This window comes from Netta rufina, assembly GCF_964035555.1.
Source record: "Netta rufina genome assembly, chromosome: 2".
Classification (NCBI taxonomy): domain Eukaryota; kingdom Metazoa; phylum Chordata; class Aves; order Anseriformes; family Anatidae; genus Netta; species Netta rufina.
The window spans coordinates 127,791,433-127,807,662 of NC_140124.1; positions in this window are offsets into that span (position 1 = coordinate 127,791,433).

Below are 16,230 nucleotides of genomic sequence, written 5' to 3' on the forward strand. Positions count from 1 at the left end.
AAAAGTCACCATCTGAAAACTACAAAATATATAAAAAATATAGAGTTTAGTTATGGTTTATAGTTTATATAATATAGTTCATAATGTAGTTCATAACATAGTTCTAATATAGTTTATATTTATATCTTTCTCTATATATATATAGCCTACTGTTTAGCTTTCATAACTAGAACTGGTTTGGTTCCTCTTATCTACCAACACTTTGTTATAGTATGCATTTACTGGTTAGCCAACTATGCATTATGTTTGCCAGGAACAGGTGGCAAAGGGACTTGTTAAAGTCTGGAAATAAAGGCTTGGGTTCTAGCATAGACCTAGAAGAAAATGACTATGATTGATCTTAATCCCTAGACCTTTATATAACATAAAAGCAGTATGTTTTATACATTTCATCATACTTTGCTCAAAAGTAGCTCACAAGCACTGTGTAGAAGAGTTGCATATCATGAGTAGGGTATATGTGGAAGACTATGCAGTACCTATGTTTGCTGTCTTGGGTTCAATTCTAAGTAGAGAGTCTAGCTTTTATTTGCACAGTACGCTTTTTCCAAAGTCCACTGAATTTGGTGAGAGAACAATAGCCTTTAGATCAGGTACTATATTTAATTGTGTTAAAGTGAAAATGAAAGTTAATTGTCACTGTAGATAAATAAAGCTTCTCCAGAACAAAACCAGTTCAGGTTTGTATTTATGTATCTGTCAGCTAAAAGTTACATTATAAGTGTTTATTTCTCACATTAATTCAATAATTTTGTACAATTACTGAGTTTTAGAGGAAAAATAAGCAAAATACAAATGAAAAGAATGATATATTAGTAAAGATTGACAGTTTGGTTCTACAGTTTTATTAGTGGAAGAACTGAGAAAGAACATGATCTGGAAATTTTAACAATAGCACTGATACCCTGAGGTAGAGGGTCCTATTGTGGATCATAATCCTGTAATATATCTACTGTGCACAGCTCTTAGTTTCTGATGCAATTTAAACAATACCTATATAATGTGGTTCCAGATGAACAGCTCTGGGATTGATACTCAGCCATTTTGGAAGCTCTACATATCTTGTGTTCCATTAAAGTTGCTACAAAGTCATAGAACCTAAAAATGGGAAAGATTTGTTAAATCAACTAGTACAGTCCCCCCTCATTCAAAACTGTTCCCTATAGTGTATTATAGCTTTGTCCAGTTTAGTTTTAAATGATTCGAGCAATGGGTCTCCTTACATTCTCCCTTGAGAGGGTGCTTTACAGGATATTGAATCTTTCTATTAGAAAATCGTTGTGCTTTTCAGTCTATACATACATTCTTACTTAATTTAAGAGTTCTGCAAGTACAGATAAATACTGTTTGGAGAGGGGAAGTTGATATTTGTCAAGAGGAGTCAATTTGTTTCACAAAATGTCCTCTATGAAAGCCCAGAAAGACCATATAATAATATTAACAACAAAGACAAACATTGCCACAACTTACCAAAACTTCTTTCTACCTCCTCTTTGTTTTATACCATATAAATAATATGATCACAATGACCATAGGCTACAGGTTCATTATGTACAGCTGCTAATGTGAAATACTTGCTGTATCAGAAACAATAGCAACATTTTCAGATATGAATACATTGGGGATTTTATCTACAGTATTCAGTCATAGCTCTAAAAAGCGGATCTCTGAAGTTTTGTAACCATGAGTAGAGGCATTGTTTTCATTGTCATGATTTTATATCTTGTATTCATAATAATTTGATCCATTCTTTTTTGCTACCCAGACCACAGTGGAGTAATTTGCAATGTCTGTAAAATATCTATATCATGTTAGACAGCCTGACATTAATTACAGAAGTTTTTATTCTGCCTTTTTTTTTTTTTTTTTTAAACACACAGTCAAGCAGATTCAAAACACAGCCTTTGTATGACTATACATGTAATGACGAACATAAGGGTACCTGGCGGCATATATATACATATATATGTATAGTTAAATTAGTATAGCAAGATTAAGGCAGGAGTTCATTCTAACTAGAAAATTCACACAGAGAAATATAGTTCTCCTACACAGGCACTTTGTAGAGACTAGCTCATGTAACAGATAATGTTTAACTGAAAGATTAACACTGATGTGTTAGCACAGCATATAGCTGGCTTGTAATAAAGAACAAACAAATAAATAAATAAATAATAATAATAATAAACTTGGAAAGCTAACAGAGTACATGGTGATACAAAAATATATCACTGAAAAAGAGAACAGAGCTTTCCGAGAAAGAAATTTGCATAATCAAGTGTTAGGTTACTTTCCTTAAAAATTTTAGTTTTTATATACCTATTGACGGAGAGAGCTTTGGAGAAAAGAAAAAAAAAAAAAAAAAAGTTGAATCTCACTACCCTTTTAATATTTAAGCCCTTTAAAAGAACCTTAAAACAAATCAACCAGCTTAAAATAACTATGATAAAATACTGAGGAACTTCCATAAATCATACTTAGAAAGATATTCCTGATAATGTTCATGTGTTTTCTTTTGTGAAACAACTCTGGTTGTTTCCAATAGCAAGATGCCTTCTTGAGAAACCTGTCTTTTCACAACTTGAGAAACCTGTCTTTTCACAATTTGACTGGTCAGGTGGGAAGTAATTCCTTCCCTTTCTCCCCTCCACCCTCCCCCCCGTTAATAATTCTAAAGCATGTTTCAGCAGTGTTGCTGTGAGTACTGGTAGGAAGAGATATTATGCTTTAGTGGCCCAGGTGTTATTGTTTATGGTGTTTCCCTGGAAAATTCAGTAAGTGGTGTGATATCAAACAATGGTAATTAGTTAACCACAGTAGTCTTTTTTACTTCTCTTCTAAAGCCAGGGTGAAACAATATAATTAAAACAAAGAAAATATTAAAAGAAATAATAGGATTGCCCTGAAAATAAAAATGAAACAAACAAACAAACACCCACACTACGAAGAAAAAGGAAAAAGGAAAACAACCCACAGTTCCACAATATTAGCAAATATATGACCATAGTTGTAATTCTGCACACACCTTATAGTCAGGAAAGGTCTTAGGGTGGTGTTTCAAAAACAGGCAGAGATGAAATGAATGGGGTTTTACAAGAAAGCCAGTTCAACACTGTAGGAACCATTAAAGGAAAAATTAGATTGCCTGCTGGCTTGCAGTCTGATGGGGAAAGTCCCTCAATAGTGGATGATTTGTAAGCACACATTCTTATTTCAAACAGTAGGTTGCCTGCTCCCTGCTGTTTGAAGTGAGTTTAATATTCATAGACACATCTACAAGCTATTTACTCTGACCAAAGTGATAGGTCTTGTTGTTTAGTGCTCCTGCACCACATGATGGGACTGCTTTGTGCTGTGAACCCTTCTTTCACAACTCACATATTTTCAGGACTCAAGCATCAGCAGGCCAGGTTGGTATTTTGATTGAACAGCCTCTTCCCAAAGAAAACCAGAGAGATGGAGGGGGTGGGATTGGGTCCTTCTAAGACCCTTCTAAGACCCTTTCTTCCAAACCTTACCAGTTGTCCTTTGCAGGAGTATTTGCAGAAACTGTGGCTTTTTTTTTTGTTTAGTTTTTCTTACAAAGACAAAAAACAGACTTGCTGCCTTGCTCATTTTAGAGATCTGGTGTAATTTAATTTATAAGAGGAAAGTCTTAAAATGGATGAACTGGCCCTAAACCATTACGGGTGAAAATATTCTGACCTCTTAAATTCACCACTTGTTTCCACAGAGAAAAGGCGTTCATTTCCTCTCCAAAACTGTGCAGTGCACATTGCAGTTAAGCATTAAACAGTTGCACACTCTCTCTGTCTTTCTCTCCCTCCCCCCCAATATATGTTATGCATTCTAGTGAGCCTGTTTATACCAATTTAGACCACTCTAGAGTGAAAAAAGTTTTGTACAATTACAATGAATTTTCTGCATCATCTTTTTTTTTTTCATAGTTGTTAGTTATCATAATTACTATTTCATTTCTTACACGTATACAAAAAGAAGTCATCCACATTGCTTTGACTGACCCTTTTAAATATTGCATAAAAATCACCTTATCAAATTGCTCAGAATTTTTATTAGAGTAACTATTTCAATGAGACAGCAATTGTTCTGGAACAGATTGTTTGGAATGGGTGTGGCGATATGTCTCATTATTTATTCAAAAAAAGGTTTTGTTGACACTGAAGAAATTATTTAAATAGTCCTATAATATGGAAGAGCTAATTCAATTCTGAGGCATTAGAGCTCACTGTTTTAAAGTACTGTTTCCAGTTCAAAGTAACAAAGCTCCCTAGCTTGCTTAGTCTGAAGACACACTACAAAACTGAACAGTAATTGTGTCTACTTGAAAAATGTTTTTAAACCATTGGTGACATAGTGTTAGCTTTCTTTTTAAAATATAATTATATAAATGATCTTTTATAAATCTGTTAGTTTGCTTCTCTGTTCACTGCTTTTTAACTATTATGTGGCATTCTAAACATTTCATTTTCCATTTCTCCTTTTAATTATTCTTTAAATTATTTCTCTCTTTCTCTCTCTCTCTCCATTCCTTCATTTCTTCCCTGTTTTGTACAAATACCTGCAAATCCACTTAGTCCCTTAATTTTAACTGATCTGTGCAAACCTACTTCCTTCTGCTGCAAGGGACCACATTCCTGAAGATACACACATTCCTCATGCTGCTTTAGTTAGACTGACAAGGAAGGGTTGGTCTTTTGCACTTCTCTAAATTTCTGTCACAGGAATTGAAGAGGTGATTGTATGTGTGAAACTCACCACTCCCTATGACCATTGGTCCCATGAAAGAAAGGGGAGAAAACAGATTATCTGGGATTCATAGACTGGGGATCCCTAGACTGGAATTCATAGACAATTATGACCAGAGAGGTTTACGTTCTACATTACACAGCCCATAAAACTTCTTTCAGTCTTTCATACAATGCAGAAAATAAATGCTTGACTATAGATGAACTGAACACTATTGAGCTCAGTAACACATGCATTCTTTTCTTCCAGTGCACTGAGTCTGCATCTCTTACTGCCTCAGGTCTCTTACAAGCCATTCATGGTAGAGTAATTTGATTCTGGTCTGTCACACAAGGTTGAGCAGCAACCTGAATATACAAATACTTGCAGCATTCATTATTGATAAGACTTGGAGAAGTATTAGATAATGTGTTACTTAATGTGTTTATTGGAGGTGACTTCAGATGGATGATGGCTTCAGATGGATGAAGGATTGAATAGCACTCAGCAAATCAACACAATTTTATCTGTTTACTTTTATGTGTGCATGAGAGTTGCAATGAGTCAGCTGCAACATAAACTGTTGACACAGCAACTCCTCAACACAGTTTGTCTGTCATCTAGAAAGTGTAATGTTTGGAGACATTCAAGAGAACTGAAAATAGTTTATGGAATCCAAAACTCCTAGCTGTATAAAAAAATTAAAAATATATATAATAATAATAATTTCAGACTAAGAACTTTGCTGACACAGTTTTTTTTCCACTTATGTATAAAAACACCGGATACTTTGCCATTCAATCTCTCCTCCTCTACCATTACCAGAAGCTACTGACCTTGAACTGCAGTCCCCAAAGGCTGGGCCTTCTGATGAAACCAGATAAAGTAAGGCCACAAAAAAGGGTCTGAGGGTGATAACAGTCACCAAATAAGCACTGTTTTCCTAATTGTCATATTGCAATTGTCATAGCTGTGACAATTAAAGATGACTGATTCTGCATCACAGATTAAGTTATGAATCACAGTAAATGAAACAAACTCTTACTGAAGTAAACAAACATTAAAACCTTTGCAGTAATTAGTGATGTATTACAAAATACCCAGAAACTGATTTAAAGTGATCCAGTGTTTTGCATGTGATGGCATAGAAAGATAGCTTTGGCAGTGACTGTACACAGAGAAAAGGGCTTGTTGCATAGCATTCTGGGCAATAAAAGATCCACTATCACTGTTAAAACTAGGTAGGAAGAAGCATTTATTAAACCAGACAGAGCAGCCCATTAGCATAGATACATTGCTTCTGGCACCCCAGCTATCTAACTCTATGTTTCACACTTCTTCAGATACTTTAACATCTCAAAGCAGAGCAGAGTGACTGATGATACTTGTCAATATAGTGTTTTCCAAGCATCACTAACATCCCTGCTACAGATCTCCCAGCTAAGGAAGAACTGCTGATTACGATGAGGCCACTGCAAGAGGATGAAGCAGCTCAGGCTGTGAGATCGGGGAAAGATGAGGCACAGCTCATTGCTTGTCAGACAGGACCTCCATGCCATGCCATATCTGTGCCAGGCATGTCATGCCACAGTTCTCAGCCAGAAAACAGCAACAGCAACAACAACTGTAGCTAAATGCTAGATTGCCCTGAGAAGTTCTGAACTGTTTTCTAGTCTTGACCTCTTTGTCCTTTTCAGGCCTTCAGCAAGATGGTTTACACTACAAGCTCAGACATTATCTATTTTTCCTGGAATGTCTCCCATTTCACTTATCATTTTTAATGTTATTGTCCCTGTTACTAAGTAACATAAAGTTGCCATACACATCCTTCCCTTCAAATGCTATTTCTGTGTTATACTTGATGTTTTAAAGCACCCAGTCAATTCATTTAGGTACACAGAAGGATCAGAGAAACAACTTGTTTTATTGGCTGAAATACTGAAGTGCTTTACCTTCAACAAGCTGCAGTTCCATTCATGGTGGAGTGCTTATATGTAAGTCAGTGTTCCATTCTGACTTCAACTCTGAATAAGAACATTTTTAGAGCAAAGTAGTGTATTTTGGAGATACTAAATGTATCATGAACCAGCCCACTTTATAAGTGGGCTTCAGAAGAAACTTTTCAGAAATGATATGGCTAAATCAAGCGTCAGCTGATAGAAAGAGAAGTAGCTTCTGTACTTTGTACTTTTGATTTAAATCAGTGAAATATTTTGTCCTTTGGTTCAGAATTAGACTCCCACATTTGTAATGCTTATTTTAGGTTAGCATAGCTTAGCTTTGAGTCACTGGCTAACTCACTATCATTATGCAGTTATTGTTGAAGTGCTATCTGTTTGCTCTGCACTGTACAAGAACTACTCCCACAAGGAAAGCTTTAATTCCCACAGAGGTATCTTTGGAGGCATTTATAAACTTGGAGAAAATCCTGCATACTTGTCTTTTTATCTCTTTCCTCAAGTGACACAGAAGTAGCAATGGGAATAACTAGTATGCAAAGATGTGCACTGGCAAATCCTCACAACATCACCCCCTTCCTCCATCCTGACTTTGTTAGAACAGTGTAATTAGTTCTTCTTATGACTGGTAATTAAAGCCAGACCTCATAGACCTAAACACTTTGGGAAAGAAGATTAATGATAGGCTCTCTGTTTTTGTGTCTCACAAGGGTGGGGAAATCATAAAAAGGAGGAGGGAGAATGTTGAGGAAAGATGTGTTCTGTGCAGCAATGGGAGAAAATGTCAAGCATGAGACTTCTGGGGAGCGAAGAAACAAGCTTTCTAAGTCATTCTCTCACTCCATTTCCAAGTCTTCCTCTCACCCCATTTTGAGTAAATTTACTTAGAGTACACTTCCCATCCCTTCATGAGTGCAAAGGTGCTTGTGATTCTTTGTTTCCCAGTGTGAAGTGCAAATAGAACTGGTATGACTGAGCATAGCTCAGCTTTGACTGATGAGCTGTGAGTGAGCCTATGTCCCAGATATGCTCAGGGCAGGACCACTGATCAATGTATTCTGTCTATTTATTGGCTTACTTTAGAATCTCAAAGGGAGGTTGGAAAATCTGTGTTCCCAGACAGTAACTGATAAAGAGCTTTTGTTCCTGATTTACTTATTTTTAATAACTTTATAGTTTTTGCTAAACAAACAAACAAAACCACCACAACAACAAAACACATAACTTCTGAGATTGCATTCCCCCATCCCCAAAAGCCTTAGTCATGAATGTAGGAAAGTTTTGAATCAAACTTTTTTAAAAAAAAAATTTAAAAAATCTGATTTAGTTATTCAAGTGTATATCAATAATCTCTTAACTGTAGTGAAGTTATATCTAACTTATAGTTGTATAACTGACCTTGGAATCTAACCCAAAGTATATTTATGTGCATCCCATGTTGAAAAATGGATCATAAATGTTTGAATGCAGGATCGCTCTTCCCTTATAGCCGTTGCTATTATTGTTTATAATCTGTAATACTTTAACACTAAAGGAACAAAACACAAAAAACATTTCTCAAGTAAAGACAGGAATGCACGGAAAAGTATTGGTCAGTTCTATACCTTCATTAGGATCTGTTATAAATGGACGTACAATTGGGCTGAGCAGAACAGTCAGTGAATGTCTCAAAAGATAAAAGAATGAGGAAAAAGCTGCACAACACTAGTAAATTTATGTGTCTGATTTAAACAGCAAGCTGAATAGCATGACATTTCTAACTCCTGGAGGACATGCAGATTCTTTGAGAAAAAAATATTTTGAGCTTTGTCTTCCATTTAAATAACTAAAATAATAATCAGTTCTGGGATATTTTCATTTACTACTACTCTGGCCATACCTGTTCTATAAGAATTACCCCTAAACATTATTTTAACATTGTTTTAAAATTTATTTTAAAATAATATGGAAGTTGTCGCATCAGGTTTTCAGTTACATAGCAACTTCTTCCACCCCCCCCCCCAAAAAAATAATAATATAATATATATATACATTTCTATAGATAGATTTATATATATATATATTATATAGATATAATATATATTTTTATATATATATATATTAAGAGGAAAATATCAGAATTGGATCCTAGCCACAGGAATCTGTTACCCTGCCTCTTCCCTCTAAAATTACTCTGTTTTCTACTAGAATTTTTACCACGTGTCAAAATGTATGTTACCACTAAGAATCTGTAACACTTCTGATTCAGTAGAGCTTTAAACATTTGGACTACAAGTATTTAACTTAGATTTATTGGCTCACTGCTTTCTAAGGAGACTTGGGTGGATTAGGATCTGCCTGGTAGGATATGTATATTAACTTTTCAGAAATACTTTTTTCCCCCCTAATTTCTCATTATTTTTTTTAACTGAGGATCACAGAAAGACAAAAATAAAATTAGTAAACCAGAAAGAGCTCACTTTCAAATCCCTCCAACAGTTTATAATGGTCTGTGTACTTCACTTCATCATTAATTTGGCTCATATTTCTCAGAGTGGACAAGAACATGCATGTCTGAGGACTTGGAATTACAGAAAATAAAGGATGTTCATAAAGAACATCTACACATACACACATGTTCACACACACTTCTATGAGTGCACGTGGACATGTACACAGGGAGGAAAAAAAGGTATGCTTGTATGCTGTTGGTGATGACATAAAAAAGCCTACACACTTAAAGTTGGAAGGGATACCAGAATGGGAAGTGGGTGTATTCTGATGCATTTAGAATAATTAATATGCAAACCAAACCTTGGCTGAATTTGAAGCAAGCTTTGGATGCCAAGAGTACCTGAAAAGCACATCCCAGTAAACATATAAGCAGTGTGAAAAAACTTACCCGAAATTGTTTGAGATGTCAGTCCCAAGCGCTTCACAGTTTAGTAAAGTAAAAGCAGTCTTAGATTTCCTTTCCCCTGACCATGCTGGCTACCTTCCTACAGTTTTTCATGTTCTTGACTATTGTGATGGACTGTGCGGTTTCCAAAAGGAGATGATTAGTGATAAAGGCTGGAATTATTGAGAAATACCCTAGGTTCAGAATTACAATCAATAAGTTGATAAGAGTTTTAAAGTGTTTTAAACATTAAATTAGTGTTTTAAAGTCTGTGGAATAGTAAAAAATTACAGTCACCCCAGAGAATGGCAGAAGGACTCAATGTTTTCTGAAGGACTCTTCATGTATGTCAGGAATAGGAAGAGCTATTAGGACAGGACTTATGCTCAAAAAACAATGTTGGGAAAGTTCAAAAACTCAGTTGGACATATGTGCAACGTGAATAAGAACTGAGATCTTAAGCAAAATGTAGCAACTGGCAAGAGACATAAGGTAAGTACAAAGTTTTAATAACAGAATGTTGAGCCCAGAATGAATCATTTCTGAACTATATATTTGAGCATATGTGATTGTCCATATACAACTAAATAAACATTGTAAAGATGATATGTCTTTCCACTAAACACAAAAAGTAAATAGTAAATAGTGATTTAAAAAGTAAATTAGTAAATAGTGATTTACAACGCATTTGGCACAAGAATTATGATATGGTTGTCCAGACGTTTCTCCACTCTCTTTTGGATTTCTTTCTCCTGATTTTCCAGTAAAGCTCCAAAATTCACTGCATTTTGCCTCCTGTTACTGGGTTCTGTGGGTTGCTGTTGCAGAAAGAGCAGAGACAGTGCAATCATTAGTGTTGGGGAGGAAGACAAGTGTTCTACTCGGTCCTGGTCAGTCTGACCACAAACCAAGCAGAAATGTACCTTTTTGCTAGCAGTTACAATTTAGATTCTGCCAATGGCCAGAAAGCAAAGTTTAGCAAAATAAATAAATAAATAAATAAATAAATAAATAAATAAAAGAGAAGGAATATATGATTATGAAGACCATAATTGATGCAACTCATCAAGATATTTGCCTAACTAAAGACCAAGTTAAAAATTAACACATTAGTTCTGAAATTTTTGCAAGTGTGCAGCTGTGAGCATTGTATTAGATAGGACATACATTCTTCAAGTTAAATAAGCATAGTGAACAGATGCAAGTTATATCCTAAAAGTCTAAGCTTCCTTCATGCTTTTTTGAATGTTAGGAAGATAAAGTGGTTTTCAGAGTTTCTAATCACCTTTGTCGTGAGCTTGTCTCTTCAAGAATCTTCCAGTACAAAGCAAGTCATAGTCTGATTGATCATTTTCAAATGGATTCCACTGGCCACACATACATTCAAAGCAAAATATTTTATATTTCCTGTGGCAAAACTAATCCTGCGTGGGTTCATAAGGTGAATATAGGAAAAAAGCAAACAAAAACAACAATAACAATAAAACCAACCAAGACTAAAACAAACAAAGAAAAAGTAGAATGAGAACTAGAAGAAACTTTCATATCCCATTCTCAGGCTTAACATACACAATGATTCCCATCTTCAAGCACATAGATATTAGTCTCCGCACAAAAATAAATAAACAAATGTTTTTGCTTCTCTTTTCTTGAGAGTTGTGAAACAAACAGAAGTAGAGTAATAAATGCCAAGCAGTCCCACAGAAGTGAATTCTTTTGTAAAAACAAAACAGAAAAAAAAAAAAGTGCAATCTGCATGAGCTTCCTGAAAATAAATATATATATATATGTATGTATGTATCTATGTATTTGTTGTTTACTGTTACACTCTGTGTTTAAAATATCAAAAACAAGGAAGAAATTTACAGTACTTTAAACACTGTGGACAGCCTTTGCTAAGCTGCAGTGCCTAAGCTACTGATAAAACAAATTAGCATCAGAGTAAGAATAGGACAAGATAGTGCTATGACAGAAATAATATAAGGAATAATAAGAACCCAGGTGTACATAATTAAGATTGTAATTCAAGCAAAGGGTTCTAGTGACATCATTTATCAATGTCACTACAAACTCTCAATGGAATTACAGCTTTGTATGTAGAATTCAGATATATGCGATTTGTTAGAATACATGAAGAATGTTTCTATTAAAAGTAGACAGACAATATGTTAACCTCAAGGAGTGGTGGTGACAGGATGAGATACAATGAGAAGAGGTTTTTCCTATTCTAACAAAGGAAGATCAAATGTTTACAGTATTTTTAAGCTATTTGGGAATTAAATTTAGTTAAAACACTGGCTAGGGATTTTTTTTTCAGGTCTTAATACACCAAAAGCAGCAGAAAAAGTGTCAGTTCTTGTGTTATTCAACACAGCAATAAAAAACAGTGTCTACTGCAAAGGTGAACAAAGGAACATCCAAAAATACTAATTTGTCCAACTCATACAACACAAAATCACATTAAAAGAAGATTGAGATAAATATTTCCATTAAAAAGATGGTATAAAATATTTACAATTAAACACACAGTAAGGCTAGTATTAAATTATTTATTGAAAATTAACTAATTTTTTGGAAGAAAAAAGAGTGAATGTTAATGCTTTTAAACACATATGCTGGAAGGAAATGATAATTATTACTCTGTGAATGTCTGATTTTGTTGTTGTTTATTCTTATAAGTAGAATACTTTTATGAAGATAAATATGAAATAGGCCCCACAGTCTGTGTGAAGAGCCCGTGTTGAGTTTAGGAGACTAATTCATGTAAAACCATATTCTTAAAGATAAGTAGATTTATAATTTCAATGCCAAACTGCTTGTCATTTAATCAATATCTGAACTTCTCAGCCTCACTTAAATGCCCACAATCCTTACACAATAAATATGAACAGTGTTTCCCTGAGAAAGCAATGTTCAGTAAATAGCAATGCTGGCCAGAAATATAATGCAGAAGATGTGAGGCCTGACTACTGACTGATCAGAGAAAAAGTTCCTCATCAATGCAGTGAGAAAAAGGCTTCCTTTTACGTGATAAACTTAGCTGTAAATCCCATCTAAATACAATGCCTGCATCTGTGGATACAAAAATCCACAGATATAAAAATCCACAGATTCAGACTCAGATTCAGTGTACTGGGTTAGTTTATCATTTTTGGTTAGTTTGTGTAGTATTCTAATTAGATCCCTTAAATAGCATACCTTATGAAGTGTGCTATAAAACTTGTGATGGTCTTGAGTACCTCTCTGAAATGTTGTGTTCATAAATTCTGTATAGACACTGATAATATGAGATATTTTTTTTCCATATTTGACATTTGAAGGCAAAAATATGATCTCAAAATATACTATATTCTTCAAAACTTTCATTAAATGTTGACCAAAATCATAAAGATTGGGGTTCTGCAAATATGAAATGCAATAGAAATGCAATACTCACAAAGATTTGAGTGCTTGTGGAATTACAGTACCTCTAGTCCAAATTCACAAGTCTTGAAAGTATGGCTCTGTATGTTTGAGAGAGTAGCTTGAACAGTAGTAGCTTTGACCTTAAATAACTTAACTGGGAAAGAAAATTTGGTCAAACTAACTCAAAGTACAAACTCTCATCAAAGATTGATGTTTGGGATCAATAAGAACTTTTTATAGCAAAGTATTTTTGAAGGAGGACAACAAAAGGTTAGAATACTTTCAAACTTGAAAAAAAAGCAAATTAGTATGACTAATAGGTAGTAAGGGAATGAAAATGTAAAACTCAGAGATCTTGATTTCATATCATCATTTTTTAATACAATAACTGCTAAAAATGTTCTGCTTCTGATTCTTGTTAAGGTAAATTTACTATTCATCTTTCCTTCTTAGGGCTTTCCAGTCTTCACCTCTTATAGCTGGAAGAGGAGCAGGCTAAATACGTTCCTGAAAAATGGCAAGCTATTCTTCTCAGATAAGCTACCTTACTGAGCTTATCTTCTTCTCCTTCCTTTTTTTTTTTTTTTCCCTGAGGATGAGAAAATGGCATGAACTTCTTAATTCTCTTTATTCAGTGCAATAAATGCACCGAATAATGAATATTTTTATATATATTTAAATTTATTTATTTTATTTATTTATTTAAAGAATATTTATATATATTTATTTATATAAAGAAAGGAGAAGGAGAAGGAGAAGGAGAAGGAGAAGGAGAAGGAGAAGGAGAAGGAGAAGGAGAAGGAGAAGGAGAAGGAGAAGGAGAAGGAGAAGGAGAAGGAGAAGGAGAAGGAGAAGGAGAAGGAGAAGGAGAAGGAGAAGGAGAAGGAGAAGGAGAAGGAGAAGGAGAAGGAAAGAGGAAGAGGAAGAGGAAGAGGAAGAGGAAGAGAAAGAGAAAGAGAGAAAAAGTATTTCTAAGTAGTTAGTCTCTCAGCCCTGAAATTTCTGTTCTTCTTTGTTCCCCTTTTCCTCATTCATTTTTTGTCTTTTGTTATTTCTCTCTTCCATTTAAAAGATGCCTGCTTCTATAGCCAAATATTTGGTACTTCTGCTTTGTGGACTATTTCCTGTCTTCCTTCCCTTTGAAGCTGTCTTTGTGTTCACAAGATCCTTTAGAATAGGTGCTTCATTCTGTGGATACCTCAGGTGATGGAGAAGGATCATTTGTCCAGATCTTTCCATGCTGGTTTGGAAGTTGACTAGGGTTTAGTGGTATTTTTAATAATACCTGCTCAATGCTCTGTTTCCAAACATAAGCTCTGCTTTCAACAGCTAAACGATAAAGATGTAGTGCTTAATAATGAAGAACAGCATTTTTTATTTTACAAAACAAGCCTCTCAGCTTCAGTGGTGTTATTCATGAATAACACCTTGTGCATATGCATTATGAGACAGTGCTTAATTGAATGATTGCATAATATGTTGTTCCACAGAATAAAATATGAAATATTCATTAGGGGAGAGAGAGAGAGAGTTAGAATGCCTGGTGGTTAAATCACTCACAAGGGAAATCCAGCTCCTACTTCTTGCTCCAAGTGAATATGCAAGTAGTTTATACAAAAATGTTTTAAAAGCAACTAAGAATTTTATCTCCAAAATATATTATATCTTCATGGCTAGTGTAATAGCCCAACAGTCTTAGTAGGGCATGGGGGGACATAATTAAGCATAGATCACCTACATCCCTTCATCTAGTTTTTGTAGTCAGATGCTTTAACCACTAGGCAGCTGGGTTTAATGGAAATAAAACCTCCCTACAGATTTTTATTTTTCAGGAAATTATTAACTTGGCATAGGTGCCTCATTCAGGAAGGGGTTTCCAGATGTGATTCCAGAATAGAAGGAAGCAATTGCAATCTAAATTCACACTGAGTTAAGTCCCTGTGAGGGACATGGTGTAGGCATCATGCGTATATCCTTAGCTGAATCAGAGGATGGTCCACTCACTTTTAGTTGCTTTAAGTCAACTGCTAAGAAACCAGCTCTCTTGTGCCTCACACTGGGAAAATGGAGATGAAAGTAGGATACCAAAAATGTTACAGTAGTAGATTTTACAATGAGATTTTAACACCCAAATCTCATTGTAGATTTAACCTTTGCCAGTCTGCGAGGTAGGAAGATCTTTGGGAAGGTGTTTTCATGAAGTGCTACCTTCTAATCTAATAAATTGACTTAATAATAGGTACATCTGTTGAAATAATGAGATAAGTATTAAAAATATTAAAGTATTAAAATAATAGTGGAGCAGAAGCTTTAAATAGATAAAAATAGGAAGAAATTGATACCTTTTTTAAAATAAAATTGATTAAAAATATTTTGCATCTCAGAGAACAGACGACTGTCAAAATATATGTATCTTTTTTATGACTTTCTGGTAAATAACAATAAAAAAACATCTTTTGATTTTGTGCAGGGTATCGCAGAAAGCCATTCTCCTGGCATATTTAATTTTGCATTTATTCAGGGAAAAAAAAAAAGAAAAAAGAAAAAAGAAAAAAGAAAGAAAGTGAGATTGGGGAAATAACACACTCAAGGGAAACAGAATCAGTCAGAATAAATAAATATGCCCAAAACAATAACAGAAGCAAATGTGGCACCAAATATCACTGATAAAGAATACATTAATTCAGTATTGCAAATTACTTTTGCTTAAGGCAGATGTACTTGGTATACCCTCTTAATTATTGCTCCTCTCATCAGTTTGCAACTCAAAGCACGTTCTCTCAGTAGCAATTAGGGAATTATATGATTATATGAAGCTCTTGATTCTTTCAAGAGAAAATTTCCGAACCCAAAGACTAGAGATTATTATTATTATTATTTTTAATTGTAGCAACCAGCTTGTGCACTGACCATTAGAACAACACAATCCACACCCTCAGTTGCTGAGGAAACTCTCTGGGCCAGCAGAGACTTTGCCCTTCATGTAAATATCTTCGCAAGCCACCTTCACTATTGCCATTCAACTTTTTCTCAAACTTGGAGAAGACAGGATGATGGTGCTATAGCTAACTGGTGAAGTAGAAGGTTCAGCTTCTTGGGTCCTCTTCATCCAGCAAGCAGTTTCTCTGGAGGAGGTCCTGTATATATATATATATATATATATATACATATATATATATATATATATATATATATATATGTCTCCATAGGTCTCTTTCTCTTGGTACCTGCCTATGATTACCA